The following is a 9304-nucleotide window of genomic DNA, read 5'->3' as shown; positions in this document are numbered from 1 at the left end:
TACGCAGGAAAAGATGCAGAAGCCAATGTCTCGCTTCTGTTCCATCCTCCTGCATTTGGTGCACGGCTGCCGAAAGGTTCAGGATGGGGACAGAGTCCCTCTGTCCCCTTAGTTACTGTAGCTGCTCCTCTGGGTGCAGTTGTGCAGGGGGAAATGCCTGCTACCCTGCCACAAAGCCCTGGGTCCAAGGAGCAGCACAGGGATCCCTCTGGAAATGGGGCTTCTTCCCGTGTGTCTATGTGACAAGGGGTAGAAAGTGAACAGGTTCACTGAGCCTGTGCTTCTCTGCGTGGCAGAAGGGCTTTTCTGCTTCCAGGGCTCCCACGTTTCTGGCCGTTGGTACCCGGGTGTGGATTTGCCATCCTTGGGCACCATCCCTGGGGCCCTGGCTCTGCCAGCTCTGTTCCCTGTGAGCTGGTGGTGCCTTAACTGGTGGCTCTTTGTTCTGTCATCCCAGAGGAACAGCCAGCCTCCGGGGTACCCAGGAAGGGGTGTGGGCTCTTCACTCTTGTCCCAGGAGTCAGGGTGATCCCCGGCCTGACCGGGGGTGGGTTGTGCTTGTGGAGACAAGGGAACTGGGGTATCTGTTCCCAGAGGCTCGCAAAGGGGTAAGCTTCCTGCGGGGATCCCAGACAAGGTCAGGTCTGGGCTGATGCCCAAGGACAAGGAGGGAGCATGGGTTGGGAGGCCTCACTGGGACCATCATTCTGCTCCACAGGGGACACGGAAAGTCCTGAGGGAGGAGGGTGAGTTGGGAGAGGCCCAGGGCAGGCTGTGGTCCAGGGGAGCTGGGGGCTCTGGGGAGGAGTAGCCATGTGAGCCTGGGGGATCCCTGGTGGGGACAGGTCCCTTTTCAGGGTGCTGTCTGGGGAGGAGCAGGAGCCCTGGGTGGGCACAGGTCAGGGGCGAGGGGCTGTTGGAGTGGATGGAAGTGTCAGAGTGTGTGGTGCCACAAATGACCCAGCAGGGCTGGAGCTGGGCACCCCCAGTCTTGCACAGCCCATGAGGAGAGAAGGGACCCCTGAACTGCCCTGGGGACAGCCTGGAGGGGAGTGGGCTCCCACCCTGGTGCCTCTGACTCCACCTGCACAGGGCTTCCCCAGACCCGCAGTGCTGGGGCTGAGCGCTGTCCTTACTGGTCCTGTGTCAGTGTTTGAAGGTGCTGTGGAGGTGAGGCTGGCGGACGGCGGCAGGCGCTGTGCTGGGAGAGTGGAGGTGAAACAACAGGGCAAGTGGGGGACTGTGTGTGGTCACTACTGGAGCATGAAGAATGCAGCAGTGGTTTGTAAACAGCTGGGCTGTGGGTCTGCTGTTGAAGCTCCTCAATACGGACACTTTGGGCCAGGATCTGGCCCCATTTGGATGGATGATGTTGGCTGTAATGGCACCGAATCTGCCCTGTCTGACTGCACACATGGAGGATGGGGTGAACATGACTGTGGTCATTTCCATGATGCTGGAGTGGTGTGTTCAGGTAAGGGGACAACCTATTCCATACCTCTGGGGCTGGGATTGTGGAAGAAACCTGGCTGTGCCCTCAGGGAGCAAAAGTCAGGCACCGGAGCATTGCCCAGTGTGGCCAGTCACACTGCTGAGCTGGAACTGTCATTACTGTTGTCCCCAGTGCCTGGGGAAAGCCAGTGGGAACCTGCCCAAGGGTGCCTTACTGTGCCTGGTCCCTGAGCTGGTGCAGATGAACCCTCCATCCCTGCCCTGCATGGTCTGTTGATTGCCATCTTTCTCCTCCTGTTCACCCAGGAGCTGTCTGGCAGTGCTCAGGGCCAGCTGTCCCCATGCCAGAGGCACCAGAAGTGACTCCTGTGGCCACCCACCGTCCTGTGGAAGGGCGTGAGATGGGGAGCTACTTTGCGGTTGTCCCCCTTAGCAGACACAGGTCCCTTGGCTGATGTGTTTGTGCCACCAGCACCCCCTGAGAGCAGCTGGGGATGTCGTAGGGTTTTTTTGCCTGTGGCCACCTTGGAGATCAGCTGGCATGTAGTCATGGTATTGCCAGATGGCTGTGGGAAGTCTCAGGGGTCATTGGTTGGTCCAGAATCTGTCCGGCTGCTCTAAGGGCACCGGTCCTCCTGAGGACGTATAGTGATCCATGAGGAGGATCTTTGGACAGCGGTGTGTGACTCACACTTTGGTCCCAACGGTGCCAACGTGGTTTGCAGACTCTGCTGTGGGTCTGCAATAGACACACACCCCTGAGTGCTGTGATGGTGGAGAGAAAGTGTGTAACTTGACATGGATGCCTTTGTGACACCATCACTCCTTAAATAGCTTCTTCTGAGATGTGCAGTGAGCGATTTTTGTCACAGTTTGCGTGGAGATGGTCTGGGATGTGGGCATGGGAATGCCACAAGGCTCTGGGAACTCCCAGTTGATTTATTTCCAGGATTTGTCCGTCTGGTGGAAGGGAAGAACCGCTGCTCAGGACGTGTGGAGATCCGTGACGGGGACCTGTGGAAAAGTGTCTGTGATTCCCACTTTGGTCCCAAGGCTGCTGACGTGCTCTGCAGGGAGTTGCAGTGCGGTGTAGCCCTGCCTGTCGCTGGAGGAAGTCACGTTGGAGAAGGGGTGGGTCCCATGTGGGATGGAGAGCTGCGGTGTGTGGGGAATGAATCCCTCCTCACCTCCTGCCCCAGAGGGCCCCCCCGGGACAAGCCCTGCACCCACGCAAACAGCGCTGTTGTGAACTGCACAGGTAAGGACTCAGGGTGGGCTGTTGAACACCGGGGCTGTGGTAGGGGTTGGGGAACAGAGCAGGGACTGTGCTGGGCCGGGTGTGAGGACAGGAGGGGTTGATGGGTTTGTTTGCAGCATGACAATACTGCAGAAGGAGAACAAAGACATGTGGTCCCTCTGGCCCCTCCACCAGCTACTGAGGGTACAGGAGCACCAATCCACTCTCTTTTCTCCACATCTGTCCCCAGAGTACACAGGGATCAGACTGGTGAACGGCAGCACAGTGTGTGCGGGGAGGGTTGAGGTCCAGGTGCTGGGAACCTGGGGGACCCTCTGTGCCTCCCGCTGGGACCTCTCGGATGCCCACGTTCTCTGTCATCAACTCAACTGCGGGTTTGCTGAGTCCATTCCTGGAGGAGAATATTTTGGGAGAGAGACTGGCCCTGTCTGGAGAGACTCATTCCACTGTGACGGGACTGAAGCTCTCCTGCAGCAGTGCCCAGTGACCAGCCTTGGGCGCCTCGCCGTGCTCCCAAGGGAACGCTGCTGCTGTCCTTTGCTCAGGTTAGTGCTGGAAAAATGCTGCATAAACTCCATTTGTCACTTGTGTGCAACATAGCCACTAAAAGTAGGGGTTCCATGGCCGTATCAGGCTGAATTTCTCCTTGGGGAAACCCTGGCTTCCCCAGGAACTGTCTGGAGGGCTTTCCCTGCTCAGACTGACCGCTCGACTTTGGGAGAGCTGAGGACTGAACGGAGGCAGGCATCTGCCCCCAGGGCAGTGGCTTAGGCCCCAGCACCACCGCCAGGCCCGGGCTCCTCTCTCCTCGTACTGTGCAGCGAGCCCAGGACAGGGCTGCAGGGCTCTGCTCCATCCCTCTGGCTGCAGCCGACCGCATCCCGTCCCCACAGAGAGCCCTGCAGAGCCTCATCCCCCCACCCAGGCAGGAGCTGGTGCCCCCAGCAGCAGCTGACCTGGCTGTGAGCTGCAGAGAGGGCCCAGGCTTTGCCCTTGCTTTCTCGTCAGCACAAGGCTCCATCTTGTCCCGTTTGGTTGAAAATCCCCCCTTGCCCTGCTCCCTGCAGGGTGCCATGCTCCCGGTGCCGCCGATGGCCGTGGCATTTCTGCTCTCCCCAGGCCCAGCCGGCTTTGGATCCCTGCGGCTGGTGGGCGGAGGGAGCCGGTGCGACGGACGAGTGGAGATCTTCCAGGATGGGGCGTGGGGCAGAGTCCTGGATGAGCAGTGGGACGTGCAGGAGGCCAGCGTGGTGTGCCGGCAGCTGCAGTGCGGAGAGGCAGGGACAGCCTACAACCCCCCAAAGCCTGAGCGAGGGACGGGCCCCGTGGGGCTGCGAGGGGTCTGGTGCGCAGGGCACGAGGCCAAGCTGACCCTCTGCAACACCTCCCTGCCCAGCAGTGTGCTGGTGGCAGGGCTTGCGGAGGACGTGGGAGTCATTTGCTGGGGTGAGTGGCACTGCCCAGGCGCCCAGGTGACGGTCTGTGCAGGCGGGCAGGCCCTGACAGCGACTGGGGTTTCCACCCGCTGCAGGGAGCCGGCGGGTCCAGCTGGTGAACGGGGCCGGGCGCTGCGCGGGGAGAGTGGAGATCTACTCCCAGGGCATCTGGGGGACTGTCTGCGACGACGGCTGGGACCTGTCTGATGCCGCCGTCGTTTGCCACCAGCTGGGCTGCGGAGAGGCAGTGGAGGCAGCCGGCTCCGCTCGCTTCGGGGAAGGCTCCGGGCAGATCTGGCTGGATGGTGTGAACTGCTCCGGGGCCGAAGCTGCTCTCTGGGACTGCCCGGCTGGGCCCTGGGGCAGCACGACTGCGGGCACAAAGAGGATGCGGGAGTCATCTGCTCAGGTCTGTGCCACCTCAGGAGCTGTGGTGGGAGCCTGGTCCCGGGGAGGGCAGGACGCGGGGAGAGCCGGCCATGGCCAAGGCTGCCCCTGGCTGCCTCTGAGCTCCTGCCCAAGGCCCACCCATGCACGGACACCCTCAGTCCCACGGGGGGTCCCTGGGGAGCTCAGCTGTCCCCAAGGGTTCGCGGGAAGGGCAGGGTTGGCTGTAAATCCGGGACTTCTCTCTGCCCCTGGGTGCAAGGGGGATGTGGTGGCCTTGCCCCTGCCCGGCTGAGGGCCTGGGGGGGTGCAGAGGTGTCCTGGCTCCCACAGCCCCAGATCAGCCTGTTCCCGCTTTGGGGCCTTTTCTTCCCAGAGTTCGTGGCCCTGAGGCTGGAGAACAGCGACGGCTGCTCCGGGCGCCTGCAGGTTTTCTACAACGGGACATGGGGAGCATTTGCTCTAACTCCATCACTGACAACACGGTGACACTGGCGTGCAAGGAGCTGGGCTGCGGGGATGGAGGATCCCTTGGAAACACGCCTGCCCTCTGGCAGGGTGTCTGGCCCTGCCTGGCTGGATCGCGTGCAGTGTGGGGAGACAAACAGCTCTTTCTGGCAGTGTCCCTCCACGCCCTGGAATCCACAGTCATGTGAATACCTGGAAGAGGAGATCCACATCACCTGCAATGGTAACTCTGAGGCACCCATGCACCAGTGTCACCCCAGATCCTGCTCCCCACGGGGCATGGCCAAACACAAAGAAAGAGCTTGGAGAGGCTTTTACTTTCCATGCCAGACCCTTCCGCTGCCAGTGGCACAAACGTGACCGCGGCCACACACATCCAGCAGCAGTTGCCACCCAGGTTGCCACCAGTGCCTGGGGAAGCAGAGGCATCTCCAGGTGAGGTCTCAGAAGAGACCCGACAGGCTTCAGAAGAGCCTCCCCTCCATAGACAAGCTACTGCTGCTCTGTGAGCCAGGGACCTTCTGGGGCTGAGCAATCAGGGTCCCCCCACAGTCCTGCATGTGTCCCATGGATGACTGGGGTTCAGTTGCTGCCGTGCCCCAGATGGTGCAGGGACGCCCGAGCAGAGCTCAGCCCCGCTCTCTTCTGCATGATCCCCCAAACCAGCCCCTTCACCACAGTGTTTCCTTCTTCAGGGGGACAGACAGAAATGCCTCCAACCTCGCTGGCGCCGTGCCCCAACTCCACGAGCTGCACAGGTAGGGAGCTCCCCTCTGTGTCTGGCAGGGCTCTGCCTGCTCTCCCGGTGCCATGGGAGGTCTTACTCTTCTCCAGCCAGGGAGAAGATTCGTGCCGTGGGGGGCAAGGACGGGTGCTCGGGCAGAGTGGAGGTCTGGCACCGTGGCTCCTGGGGGACGGTGTGCGACGACTCGTGGGACATGCAGGATGCCGAGGTGGCGTGCAGGCAGCTGGGCTGTGGTCCTGTGGTGTCTGCCCTGCATGAGGCTGCATTTGGGATGGGGACGGGCCCCATCTGGCTGGAGCAGGTGGAGTGCCGGGGGACGGAGCCGTCCCTGCAGGACTGCTGGGCCCGGCCCGGGGACAGCGGGGCTTGCCGGCACAAGGAAGATGCTGCCGTGCGCTGCTCAGGTGAGTGGCAGGGCTGGGAGCCCTTGCTCGGGTATTGGCAGGGAGCTAGGGAAGGCCTTTTGTCCACACAGTCCTGGCATGGACCCCCGACCTCCCGAGAGAAAGAACGTTCCTGTGGAGTGCAGGAGCCCGGTGCCAGGCAGGGAGCAGCCTCAGTGTAACTGGCCGTGCTCTGGCCACTGCCCGTGGGGCTCTGCAGCCCCAGGGCTATCCCCTGGGCTGCCTCTGCCATCCTGCCTGCTTCCCAGAGCAGAGGTGCTGGGCTCTGCCCCGGCCTCCCTTTCTGGCACTACAGGAGGGGCAATTTGGGTTGGATGTGTCAGGGACATCTAGACACACACACACACACACACACACACACACACACGGTGTGTTGGGGAGGAGGTTTCCTGATACCCACACACCCAGTGTCTAAGCCCAGCTCTCCTTTTCCTCCTCTGCAGCTACACCCAGGACGACAACACCCCCACCCCGAGCAGGTAACTTGTCCTCCCCCCAGGCTGGATACCCCCGGGGCCAGGCTGTGACCCACAGCTGGATGGAAGGGGCTCCTAGCTGGGGTGTGAAACTGCCTGGAGGAGATACTGGAGTGGTGGCAGGGGGCTGGGGAGAGCTGTAATTTACCCAGGAGGGTGGAAGCTTCCCTGTCACTCACCCCTGGGTGCTGCCCCTTCGAAGTTGTCTCCCATGCAGATCCCACCCAAAGCCATCAGAGCAGCAGCGGGAGAGTCTCAGTGCCCGTCATCATGTGCATCATCCTGGGGACCCTTGTCTGCCTGCTCCTGGCCCTCCTGGCTGGACAAGTGCTGAGCGCCAGGGCTGGACGCAGAGGTGGGTCCTTGCCCAGAGGTGCTGGGGGGAGATACCTCCTGGCAGGGCTGTGGGGTGCTGCGGGGGTGTCAGCAAGGGGCACAGGCAGAGCGGGAGGGTGAGACTGTGTGCTGCTACCTGCCTCATGTGCTTCCCCGTTGTGCCTGGCTGTGGGGCACCAGAAGCAAGGGGTGGAGAGAGCCCTGAGGTGGGGGCAGTTAGCCATGGGGTGAGGAGAGAAATGGCAGAGAGGGGATGGCCAAGGCTGGCAGTGCTCTCGGTAGTGCTGGAGGGGGCTCTGGGGCAAGAGAGGTGCTAGGAGGAGTGTGGGGCAGCAGGGTCCATCACCGTGGTGTCAGGCCCCCAGGCTGTCCCCCTGCCCAGCCCTGCCCACCCCCTGGTGGGACAGGGGCAGGTAGGGGCAAGCTCCAGGTGGAGAGGAAATGTGGGAACATATCCAGGGTGAGACAAGGGGGACATTGTGCACAGGCCAGAGGGGCATGAGCGCTGTCTCCAAAGGGATGATGTGAGGGTGATGCTGCCCCAGATAATCTTCACACCAATGCTGCCCTCACTGGGGATGTGGCAGCTGTGCCTGGACAGTGCAGTGGGGCTGTGCTGTTGGACCAGTCCTGAGGTGGCACATGGAACCGTTTTGGGGGAGCACAGTGGGGTCCCTTTGCCCCTCTGCCTGTCCCTGTGCCAGCCCTGCCTCTGTCCACAGGCTCCAGCAGAGCCCAGGAGCCCTTCCCCGAGGCTGTGTACGAGGAGATCGGGTACAGCCCAGCGTGGGAGAAACGGGCCAAGTTTGATCGCTCAGGTGGGTGTGGGTCTTCCCTGGAGGCACATCCGCAGGACCCTTTCCTCTGGCCCCAACCGAGAGCTGACCCCTGAAGACCCCCAGCCTGTGGTCCCTGTGGCGCTGGGGCTGTGGGAGCTGTGGGGAGAGCATCCAGGTCCTGATCCCAGGAGAGAAGCTTTCTCCCAGTCAGCTTTGACTGTCCCAGCTGGACAGCCCCTCTCTTCCTGCCCCTGCACCCCATGAGACACCCGAGGAGCGAGGGAAGGGGCTGTCCTGGGCCAGCTCTGGAAGCTCCTTTGAGACAGGGTTTGTCCCGGGGGAGCAGGGTGAATTCCCAGACCTCCTCCCCACATAGCCCCAGCTCTGTGGGTCCCCCTTCCCCAGCAGCGCTGACCGTGAACCACGTCAGTGGGGCTTGCTCCATAACACCCGCTGTGCATCTCTCCAGGCTCCTATTCAGAGGAGTCCCTGACCCAGCTGCAGCCCCACCCTGGGGTCAGTGAGGAGGAGAAAGGTCTGGGATCAGCACCAGGTAACGGAGGCAGGAAGGGGTTGATCTCCCTGCAGACATGGGGTGGACAGAGGTGTCCCTGAGTGTCACCATCGGAGAAGGGGAGACATGGGCATCTCTTGTGGTTCTGCCAAGCCCAGTGTCTGCGCTCTGTGTCCCTGCACATCCTCCCATCCTCTGCTCTGCAGGACGGATCTTCTCACTGTCACCAACTCCCCTCTCCTTTCAGACGTCCTTGTCCTGCCCGGAGGTGACCCAGCAGATGGCTACGATGATGCCAGGGAGGTTCCTGATGCGGGGGAGGATGCTGTGCCTGGGCAGGGAGAGTGGGAAATGCCCAGGATGCCAGAGGAGGGAGCAGGGCCCAGGGCTGCACCTGGAGGTGAGAGGGAAAGAGAGCGCTGCCTGTTCCTAGGGTGCCATCCCTGGTGCCCCTCAAGTCACTACCCTACTGACACCCAAACCTGCAGGGAAGAGGAAACCTGGCATGGGAGTTTTCCTTGAAAGGCCCGGGGGTGGGAGAAGGAGCTGAATGTGGTGAGGAGCAGGGAGGGTGGTGGTGTACAGACCCCATGGGTGAACTGAAACGTCCGACCTTGCTGCTTGCAGGGGGCAGCCTGCGCTCCTGGAGAAGTGCCGACGTCCCTGGAGCTGAAGGAGACACCTTGTCCCTGTCCCCGGGGAGCATGGGCTATGATGATGCTGAAGAGGTGCCTGTGGCACTTCCCTGTGAGGACGCAAAGGCTGTGACACCCGAGCTTGGTGCACAGCAGTCCCTGAGCCCCAGGCCAGGAGAGCCCATCCCTGCTGCACAGCTGGGTGCAGCCGGGAGGGAGGAGAGGTCTGTGCAGCTGGGAGAGCCGCGAGCACCAGGGGACTGTCTCCCTTGAGCCATGGGCAGCAGAAACTGCTGGGAGTTTCCTCCGTTTTTATTCCCATTTTTATGCTGTGCATTCTTATATTTGCTTATTAAAAGCCTCTGGGGGCTTTGACCCAGAGCTGATGCTTCCCTACCAGGTGTCAGGGCATCT

At 61.8% G+C, this 9304-nt stretch overlaps 1 pseudogene; it reads left to right on the top strand.

Annotated features, from left to right (window-relative positions):
• Positions 1 to 2827: 2827 nt before the first annotated feature.
• LOC122153061 lies at positions 2828 to 7854 on the top strand (annotated as a pseudogene).
• The last annotated feature ends 1450 nt before the right edge of the window (positions 7855 to 9304 follow it).

The sequence above is a fragment of the Tyto alba genome, unplaced genomic scaffold, assembly GCF_018691265.1.
Source record: "Tyto alba isolate M040663 unplaced genomic scaffold, T.alba_DEE_v4.0 Super-Scaffold_15, whole genome shotgun sequence".
In the NCBI taxonomy this organism is placed as follows: domain Eukaryota; kingdom Metazoa; phylum Chordata; class Aves; order Strigiformes; family Tytonidae; genus Tyto; species Tyto alba.
The sequence above is the reverse complement of the archived record's forward strand: the minus strand, read 5'-3'. Positions and strand labels throughout refer to the sequence as shown.